Here is a 9563-nt window from a genome sequence, read left to right on the forward strand (position 1 = left end):
TCCCTTGTTCCTATGTCCTATAGTGTTCTTCACCAACTGGGTGCCCTTCTGGTTAGAATCATAGAATCATAGAGTTGGAAGAGACCACAAGAGCCATCGAGTCCAACCCCCTGCCAAGCAGGAAACACCATCAGAGCACTCCTGACATATGGTTGTCAAGCTTCTGCTTAAAGACCTCCAAAGAAGGAGACTCCACCACACTCCTTGGCAGCAAATTCCACTGTCGAACAGCTCTTACTGTCAGGAAGTTCTTCCTAATGTTTTGGACTATAACAAAAAAAATGGTTGTTTTGGACTATAACAAAAAAAGGGAGCTGTGGTACAAAACTTCTGGAAAACACCAGGTTGCCCAGCTGCAATTAAACCTGCAACCAAGCTTAAGCCATTGCAACAACCGCTTATTCCTTCCCCGTTTATCTCACCTGCCCTTCCCCTGCTCTCAATGTATCAAATTTTAGATTGTAAGCTCCTCAGGGCATGTCTCCCTAAAGCACCACAGGCACTGACAGTGTTATATAAATAGCAATAATAAGAAAGTGAATCCATAAACAAAGTTGGAGTTGTAAACTCCCGTATTAGAAACTCAGCACTTGGGAGTATTATTAGTTTAGAATTCGGCAGTCACATTCAAGCACTGTGCTTTGATACTATTTCCACCACAAGCCATGGGCAGGTGAAGCACTGCGGATGCCAAACAGGTAACTACATTCATTCAGATTTAATTGCCCAAATACTGAAAGCAACAGGCAGCCTCAGTGCAGAGTTGTATACATTTGTTCAGCAACACAATCTGATAATTCCTACTATTTTGATGCTGCTGATGGATGAGTAAAACATACCACTTGACTCCCAGTCCCCATAAACCATATATTGTTGTACTGACTGCTGTGAATACTCTTTATCTCCATAATAATAGCTTAGCTACTTGAGTTCAATGAAATATTGTCTCACTTTTCCTAACAAAGGACCCCCAATTGCTTTATCCTTGGTATGCGTTTGGCAGACAAAGCCACATCCAAAGCATCACTGGCAGGTACTTGGTTGCCTGGGCACATTCTTCAGTGCCATTGTGAGCAGTCAAAATTTGTCCTACCCCAGCAGAGGTATGGCCCCTTAGCTTAGAACATGCCACAAGTCCCTAAGGATTTGAACTTAATTCTATGGCCAAGACAATAACCTCTCCCCACAGTCTCAACAAATACATTAAAAAGGAACACTGGGTAGCCCCACATTGGACATTCCTAATAAACAATTAGAGAGATGAAGGGCAACCACAGACCAGGAGTATAATACATGGCTTAAAGGAGCTTCCCATGCCTGAATAAATTCCAAATGACTCACAAAAATGTTATGTCAGATTCTGAGTGGGGAGACCCAGGTTCAATTCCACCACTCAGTGAAGCTCCTTGGGTGACCTTGGGCCAGTTACCCTGTCTCAACTTAACCCTCCTCACAGGGCTGTTGAGAAGCTAAAATTATAAATGTTGCCTGGAGTTTTTTTAAAAGGAGCCCAAAATGCATATATTAATATACCTTCCATATTAAGCAGCAGATCCACAATACACTCCTCAGCATGACAAGTCCCACACCTGGTTGCGTATCAAGTGCTTAGGCACAGAGCATAGGAAGCTGTTTGATACAAAGTCATACCACTGGACCACCTGCCCACACAGACAGGGAGCAGTGACTCTCCAGGGTGGCATGCAAGAGACCATCCCAATCCCACCTGAGATGTGACTGGGAACTGAACCTGGGACATTTTGCATGACAAGCAGGCTTCGCAGGTGTGTTCACTGGCTAAACCCCAGCCACAAATCCCAGGCAAGAAGGCCAGTGTTACCATCGGGGTGGGGTGGGGTGGGGGGTGCCTGGGGCATCTAGCCCCAGGGCCTTCCAATCTTCATCCAACACAAGAGTCCAACAACGCCTAAGGATCCATTCTGCTTGCCTGCCTGCTCTTGCTGAGGCTTTGCACATGCTCTGGGGCAATCTCCCTCTCTCCCCCGCCCCATTCCAACACACTCGTCTAGGGCCTGACCAGAAGCAGGAGGCGTGCGCGAGTGGAGCTCTCAGCGCCAGTCCCACTCGCAAGCATGCAGGCAGGCAGGCAGGCAGGCAGAGAGAGGACGCAAGCGCCTCGTTCGGGTGCTGCTGCTCCTCCTTCTGCGGCGCCCCCAAAACAAATCCAACTCGCGAGTAGAGAGAGAGAGAGAGAGCCCACCCCGGAGGAGGAGCAGCGCGGGCGGGAAGGCGAGCGCGGAGAGGGAGAGAGAAGCTCCCGCTCGCTCGTTTACTCACTCGCCCGCCCCCCTCCCGCGCTCGCCTCGTGAGTCACTCGGGCGCGAAGGACCCCCTCGCCCCTCCCCTCCGGCCTAGGCCCGACCAGGGAGGGGGCGAGCCCGGAGACCCCTCCTTCCTCTCTGCCTTCCCCCGCGGCGGCAGCTGAGGGGCCCGCGGCGCTCCCCGCCTCCTCCGGCTGCCTTCCCTGTCCCCTCAGAAGTCGCCCAGGGCGGCGTCGCGGCGGCGGTTACCTGTGAGGCGCTGAGAGAGATGAGGGGGTGAGGAGGCGGCGGCTGTGGCGAAGGGGGACGTCCCTCACTTCTCCCGCCGCCTTCGTCGTCGCCTTGGTCGTCTCTGCTGTCCGTCAGGTGTCCGGCTACCCCGGCGGCAGGGCCGGGCCCCCCGCCACCTTGGTCGCACGAAGCAGCACCGCCGCCGCCGGGGGCTCCGTAGCCGCTCAGCAGCCCCGGCAGCGGCCAGTCGCCATTTCCCGCCTACCGACCTGCTGCACCGCACGGAAGGACCCGGATGATGACGGGAGGAGGAGGAGGAGGAAGGAGGGGGCAGCAGCGAGAGAGCGACGGAGAGAGGGAGGAGGCGCCTTGCTTGCCTGCCTGGGCCGTCGCAGTTACTGCGCAGGCGCACTCCGCGCGCGCGAGCGCCAGGCTAGCCCCGCGGGCGGGAGGAGCGGTTCCTGAGGGGAATCGGTTCTCCGGCTGTGAGAGGAAGAGGGAAAAGGGAGGAGAGCAGCCGGCTGAGGAGAAGGGGAAGAAGGCTTCCTCGGGCAGCTCGCGCTGGTGGGGTCCTGCGTCTCCCAGAGACACAAATGCATTCTGGTCGCCGCCGCCGCCAAGGCACTCTGCACATGCTCGGGCGAACTTCCTCCACTCGCACAAGCCTCGCCTCCAGGGAGGGAGCGGCTGCTTTTGCTGTCTGTGGGAGGCCGCCCAGCGCCGATGGACTGGCGAGCGAGAGGCAGCAGCACCACCCCGGCCGGGGGAGGCAGCCGGCGCCAGGACAGGGACCGCAAAGGCACGTCCCTGGACACACTCTGGACCCGCGGGCCACAGCTACCGTAGGGGCCGCTCGCCCCTTTGGAGGCGCTCCGAAAGGACTGAAGGGGGCGGCGGGAGGATTTTCCCTTTTTTTCGGACTTGCTGAAGCAGTTTCTTCGTGTGTGCGTGTTTAAATTTTCCCGCCCGTCGGAGAATGAGGAATGATTGCGTTGATTTCGAAGACGAGCAGCTACAGAAAAGATCAGCAAGAAACAGGTCCATCGGCAGCGAGATCCTGTTCGCTCCCTAGGGCGTTTGGACAAGGCGGCATAGAGCAAATCCAACAGGTGTAGTTGGCAGGTAAGGCTGTTGTTTTTCCAGCAGCACAACTTCATAGGTACTGCAGCTCCAAGGCAAGGAAATGTTTAAAAGAGAGAAGGGCCCACAAAAATATTTGATGGATTTTTGCATAACGGTTGCAGAAGTCACAATCCCTGCAACTAATTAATTTTATGTCACTTTTAAAATGTATAATCTGCCTTAGAGGCTACATATCTAGTTATATTTATGTGACTGCTAATCCCGTTACATTTGGTAGTACTTAATGCAATGAGTATTTTCCCCCCATTCATGGAAAGGTGACTAAGTGATATCCATAAACAAGGTGCTTAAGTGGACTTTCCTGCGTTTCACCTTCCCAAAGGATGCTGCTTCTGGCTCTGCCACCTAGCGGATTGAGATGGACTTGTATACCACTGAATCAAAGCGCTGACCTCACAGTGGCCTTCCTGAAACCTTTGAAGGGGCTTCTTCAGTTAAACTGCCTAAAACAATGCATTCCTGGGGAAACAGGCCTTTTTGTTTTTTCCAGACACACATTTTGTTTGTACTCCTTATGAAGTGCAAAGGTATCCTGCATTGTGATTTCATATTGAGGTGAGTCCTTTGTTACATCTCTAGCTGTATGTGTCTGCTCAGCAAGGTGCTATCTGTTTTCAAGGTAGCAGAGTTGCAAGGCCTCCAAGCTAACAGTGGCTAAATACATCTTGTGAAAGTCCATCCATTTTACTTTTCAGTCTAGTCCACAGAAAATCACCATCATAGCCAAAAACATGTGTATCAAGATTTTGACTGATTTTATCCCCAAAGCATAGTGTCAGTTGCTCACTTGGTAATGAGCAGCCACCCGTCCAACAAAATATCTGTTAGTTAAAACATCATCACAACAATATAATCAGGGGAAGAACTCTCTGGCTGATCTTTTATAGCTTTAAAGGTAAAGGTAAAGGTACCCCTGCCCGTATGGGCCAGTCTTGACAGACTCTGGGGTTGTGCGCCCATCTCACTTAAGAGGCCAGGGGCCAGCGCTGTCCGGAGACACTTCCGGGTCACGTGGCCAGCGTGACAAAGCTGCATCTGGCGAGCCAGAGCCGCACACGGAAACGCCGTTTACCTTCCCGCTGGTAAGCGGTCCCTATTTATCTACTTGCACCCGGAGGTGCTTTCGAACTGCTAGGTTGGCAGGCGCTGGGACCGAGCAGCGGGAGCGCACCCCGCCGCAGGGATTCGAACCGCCGACCTTTCGATCGGCAAGTCCTAGGCGCTGAGGCTTTAACCCACAGCGCCACCTGCGTCCCATTATAGCTTTACCAGTCACATAATGACAGAAAGCATTCAGTTTAGTGAATCCCTGCCTGCATTCCCTTACTCCAGTATCAGAATACTTGACATTTTTTATTATAATTCAATATTTGTATAGTACTTAAGTTGGTTACTAGTTACCAGTTCCTTACTTGCATTAAAGTTCAAAGCACACTTCAAGCAGAAAACTACTTTTAAAAAAGAGAACTAAAGTTTATCTGGCCCTGAACCTCAGAATAAGCTTTTGTCTATCATGTATTGTATATCTCCATGAGTGACAGGCTATCGCCTCCAAGAGTCCCAATAGTTTTCTCCATCAAAATTGCTCTGTTTGCTGAATACTACCAAGTGGGTGAAGACCTCCAATGGCAATAACAAAAAAATAATTTGGGCAGTGCACACCCCAAATCTTAAATTCCACACCTCCAGGTATGTGGAAAGGCATATAACTATGCCCTGCCCAGAACAGCATTTGGGTGCAGCAAACTGTCAGAAGTGGCAGCTTGATGCCTATAAAAGCTCAAATGTACTGGGCACCATCAATAGCAGAAAAAAGGAACTGGGGTTGTCTGAGTGAGGAGGGTACTAGCACTTGAAAATGTCTGTGCCTAAGAAATGCATTGGGGTGAATGTGATTCAATGCTATCCAAATGCTGGATGCATGGGTGTATGATTGGTGGTAGACCAAAGGTTATTTTAGAGTGTGCAGTCTTAGCTCCTTCTTTTTTGGGGGGACATATTTTGGCTCCCTAATCCAATTCAGTACCATTTCATAAAGGACACTATCTTGATGCTGTGGATGTGGTGGGCCAAAGTACATATTGTGGCTATTATTGGCATAGGGTTGTTGCATTCAGCACTGCACTATGCCCAGTAAGCATTGAATTAGGCATAATTAAATGCCTTTTATAAATACTTTACTGGAGGTGTGGCCTAAATCTTGTTTTTGCAGTGTACATGCCCAGTTCCTTATTCTTTTCTATATACATTGGTGGTGGGTCACATTTGACCTTGCACTATGCTGAAGAGACATTGAGCTAGACATACTTTTTATAGACGACACTCTTCTTGAGATTTGGATGTATGATTTGGCGTAGGTCAAAGCTTATTATGGTGTATTTCCTTATTATTTATTGTCATTTGGGGTCACTGTGCCTCTATACAAGGGTTGCACCAAGACAACAGTTTGAATTGGAGAACAATGATGTTATCGAAAGAGAGTCTGTCAGTCATGATAAGGATAGACCAAAACTTTTAAGTTTTCTGCTTCAGCTGTTTCAAACTTCTGTGCAAATAAGGAACTGTGAACTATTAACCAACTTCTACATCATAATTCTTGTACTGTTGGCAGAGAGAGGGAGACCGCACCTTTGAAGATAAGACCATCAAATTGAGCTTAAAGGCCTGGCAGATGTGAGAAGATTTGATGGGGGTGAGGGTGGCATTGCTGATTGCTGTGCCTGGAGGCTACTCTTTGGCACGCTTCTCTGGGCTTGGATTGTTCAGAAAAGCTGTTTGTGAGAGAAAACTGGTTATGTTTATAAACCGGGATGCAGGGAAGCTGTCATGTTGGGATCTGCTTTGTGGTTTTTGGAAGAATGAGATTGAAGAAACCACCCAAGAAGCTGCTGCCCAGACTTTCCACGAGCCTTATCATGCCTTGTTTCAACTGTAAAAGTGTAGAAGAGGGTGTTTATTAGAGCATCAATAGGCCTGGTCCATGGATTTCATAACATGCATTCTGCTGTTCAATAAATTATATGTTTATGGGCCATTTGAAACAATATTTATACAACAAACAGCTCATAAGATGCCCTTCAGCATAAAACTCCCATGGTATCCTCTACTTCAGACTTAAAATAAGTAAAATGATAAAAGCAGTAGGCCATAAGCAGATGATAAAATCCAAATTTATAGTGGATTATGGGGCACAACGTCTGGATTGCCTAGAGCAACAATGTGTCCTGGCTTAGCACTCAAAACATTTCCACTGTGCATAAAAGAACCTAATCCAAAATTATGCAAAGCTTTCAAGTTGGCTGGGTGAGTTGCTTTCTGAGATTACCCTGTTTAAAACATATCATTGCATAGGGCAACGCCATTGCTATTTATAAAGCAGACATTAAGAATTTGATTTGGTATGCTTATTACCAGGTGCTTTACGACAAAGCTTTTTGATCGCTGCAGAAAGCAAAATGCTTTTAAAACTTTTTATTCTAGCATATTAGGGCTGCAGGTTTCAAATCAAGATGTGGCTCTTAAGGCAAGCCACAGTTGGATTGGAAGCACCTCAAATGGTGCAGCATTATTTGTGTCAAGCTGGTACCTGTTTCCATGGTAATGGCATCACACATAAGTTGGTGGATGTGTAAACCACTCATTTTGGAAAACAGCCCCAACACAAGCTTGCAGCTTTTAGATTGCTTGTTTGGAAGGAAATACAAGTGGATGCTTTCAAATATTTATTTTTACACAAACCCTTCCCTCTTCAATCTCGCATGCATGGAATTGTGTACAGCAAGCATGTGCTGTTTAGATACTCAAATTGCACCACAGGCAGCAAACATGTTGCTTTAAGAAAAGGATGCCTACAGGACAGAGGCAGTTATGACAATTTAACACATCACCTTTTATGTACGTCCAGTGCAGATTCAAATTAGCAGTGTGAGGGTGGCTGTGTTCCTGCCCATTAATTTAAAGACCAAGAAACATGTACAGGAGAAGAGTTAGATTTGTGCTTACCTTGTACAAGCTCAGTTGCATTGCTGTAGCAAGACTGTCAGTTTGGTCCATGTCTGCTTTATATGATCTCCCTCTCCCTGTCCCAATAGTTTGCAATTGCTGAAGAAAGCTCAGTTTTCTGGAACAACATGCAGTTTCTCTACTTCTTCCCTGACAGGCTGCTTTACACAATTGTTGCCTGGCAACTGCCAGCAAGGGAAGACTACTTTTGTCAGAGCCTGAGCAACATATAGCTGTATAGCCCCCTTGCCTTGCCTCAAAAGGAGCTGTTTCCTGGCAACTGCCACCTGCTAGCAAGGGAAGACTGCTTCCAACATGGGCTGAGTAAGACCTAGCTGCTCAGCCCCACCTTTGCCTAAAAATACTTTGGAAGGAGCTGCTGCTTGCTCAGACACCAGAGAAGGACAAGGGCTGAATAATCTGTTTCACACAAGTACCGTGCCATCCTGTCTAGATTACAGTGTGACTTTAATTTTGAGAATTTTTTAATAAACGGCTTTAAGAGGCGCTCTGAACTGTAAACTGGAAAGCAAGTACTCTAAATAAATGTTAAGACTGCATGTCTACAAGCTGAAGCACAGTTTAGCAAGAAGAGTAGATTTTTGGAGCAAATATTGCTGTTGTGCTACCCAGGACTGAACCATGGGTTTGACATAGATTGATGTTCAAACCTGGGCTTGGGGTTTCTCTTACTCCAGAAAAACCAATAGCCCAGGTTCAGAGATAATGCTAAACCAAACAATGGCTTAGGCCCAGGTAGCATGCCAATGGTAGCAGCAGATGGACCACAGGAGGAGCACAGTGCCTTTAGTCTCGATGCACTTGCACAAGTGTGCATTTTGCTGTATGATAATTTTCCTACACCTAAGTACTTTGCATAGTGAAATTCTTTGTGTGAAGCAGCATTGCTTGGGATTTACTGCAATCAAACTGAACCCCATAACTGATGTTCTTTATACATGAGACTACCAAATAATGTGTTAATTAGTATGGGTCTTAAAGCTGAAATCAATCTCTGTTCAGATACAGATTTTTGTCTGTCTGCCAGCCTCAATTCCCCCTTTTCAGGAACCAGCACTTATACCAACCTTCCCAAACCTGGTGCTGTCCAGCTGTTCTGGACTACAACTTTCAGCCTCTGGCTGACTAGAGCTTATAGAAATTGAAATTTTTAACTTGTTCTCACAGCAATAAATGGTCCAAGGCCATGGAGACTATTACTGCACGCTACTCCCTCCCAGATCTGGACACGCTGTCAGCTTGGGATCAACATAAAATCCGGGCCTGGATTCTTACTAGAGACGAGGCCATGGACCGGGCACAGTCCACCACAGCTCGCCTCTCCATGTGGCTCCCTAAAGTGAAAGTGGTAAGATCACTTGCCAACTACTTGATAGACCTGACGGAGCCCAATTTGAGAAGAGCGTTTACCATGGCCCGTTTCCATTCTATACCCACGGCCTTCCTGCAGGGGATTTACTCTAAGACCCCTATTACTCAGCGTCTATGTCCATGCACAATGAATGAAGTTGAGGACTTCATACATTTCTTTTTCTACTGCCCTATTTATGAGCTAATAAGAACTAAGCTCCTCCTCTTGATCCCGTCCACCATCACATCCAAGGAAGACTGTTTGAAACCGCTTCTTATGGACGCAAATCCCCAAGTTACACGTGGGGTGGCAATCTTTATAGTGCAGGCCTTGAAACTCAGGGCTACTCTGATGGGGTAGTGTGTCCTAGACCTGGTCCTGTCTTAATTCTTTTATTACCTTTTAACCTAATGTCCCGAGCCTATTTTGGGGCCATTATATGCTTTATATACATTCGCATTCTAGATTCCCGGCGCTGGCAACTAAATCTTTACATTATTGTCTTAGGGTAATTTAAATGTCATAACCCCAGC

At 47.6% G+C, this 9563-nt stretch overlaps 1 protein-coding gene and 1 long non-coding RNA gene across 4 annotated transcripts in view; one reads left to right on the forward strand and one right to left on the reverse strand.

Moving 5' to 3' along the window:
* Positions 1-2771, reverse strand: part of CTDSPL2 (CTD small phosphatase like 2) — a 41483-nt gene extending 38712 nt beyond the window's left edge. The window contains exon 1 of one of the 2 annotated variants that reach the window (XM_081839103.1): positions 2532-2771. The gene's annotated coding sequence lies outside the window, so the exon portion shown is untranslated. The remainder of the gene's footprint in view (positions 1-2531) is intronic. The other variant, XM_081839102.1, reaches the window with a different exon arrangement.
* A 176-nt stretch (positions 2772-2947) lies between these two features.
* LOC309328949 lies at positions 2948-8196 on the forward strand. 2 transcript variants are annotated; one of them, XR_014150943.1, is made up of 3 exons: positions 2948-3635; positions 3979-4211; positions 7816-8196. It is a non-coding gene; the product is annotated as an uncharacterized lncRNA (long non-coding RNA). The 2 variants fall into 2 exon arrangements; XR_014150944.1 differs by lacking the exon at positions 7816-8196 and adding an exon at positions 6268-7647.
* The last annotated feature ends 1367 nt before the right edge of the window (positions 8197-9563 follow it).

This window comes from Podarcis erhardii, assembly GCF_964252035.2.
Source record: "Podarcis erhardii genome assembly, chromosome: 14".
Taxonomy (NCBI): domain Eukaryota; kingdom Metazoa; phylum Chordata; class Lepidosauria; order Squamata; family Lacertidae; genus Podarcis; species Podarcis erhardii.